Raw genomic sequence first — 900 nt, 5'->3', positions numbered from 1 at the left:
TTGCAGTCCAAGGGACTCTCAAGGAGTCGTTCTCCAACACCACAGCTCAAAAGCATCAATTCTTCGGTGCTCAGCCTTCTTCACAGTCCAACTCTCACATCCATACATGACCACAGGAAAAACCATAGCCTTGACTAGACGGACCTTTGTTGGCAAAGTAATGTCTCTGCTTTTCAATATGCTATCTAGGTTGGTCTGGGCCTAAAAAGCTGAGCACTGAAAAATTGATGCTTTTGAACTGTAGTTTGGAGAAGACTCTTGAGTGTCCCTTGGACTGCAAGGAGATCCAACTAGTCAATTCTAAAGGAAATCAGTCCTGAAAATTAATTGGAAGGAATGATGCTGAAGCTGAAACACCAATACTTTGGCCACCTGATGCAAAGAACTGACTCATTGGAAAAGACCCTGATTTTGGGAAAGATTGAAGAGAGGAGGAGAAGGGGACAACAAAGGATGAGATGGTTGAATGGTATCATTGACTCGATGGACATGAGTTTGAGTAAGCTCCGGGAGCTGGTGATGCAAGGGAGGCCTGAAGTGCTGCAGTCCGTGGGTCGCAGAGAGTCAGACACTACTGAGTGACTGAACTTTGTCACTGAAAGAAAAGTTATGGTCTGGGGAGTTATGGCACAATGCCGAGGGTCTCACCAACAACCTATAGGATACCTGAGTAGAGAATTAGACGTAGTGGCATATGGCTGGCCACACTGTCTAAGAGTAGTTTTTGCTATTGCTTTACTAGTACTGTAAGCTCTTAAGGTTATTAATGGGCCTGATAGTCTATATGGGCCTGCTTCTGTTGACTCCAAAATTCCTGAGTCTGCCATTTGAGTTTGATCCTTAAGGCCTTCCTGTCCTGGCCTCATTGCTCCACTGCATTCCATAATCAGTCTGATTGCT

Source organism: Bison bison, unplaced genomic scaffold (genome assembly GCF_000754665.1).
Source record: "Bison bison bison isolate TAMUID 2011002044 unplaced genomic scaffold, Bison_UMD1.0 scf7180017864485, whole genome shotgun sequence".
NCBI classification, from domain to species: domain Eukaryota; kingdom Metazoa; phylum Chordata; class Mammalia; order Artiodactyla; family Bovidae; genus Bison; species Bison bison.
The sequence above is the reverse complement of the archived record's forward strand: the minus strand, read 5'-3'. Positions refer to the sequence as shown.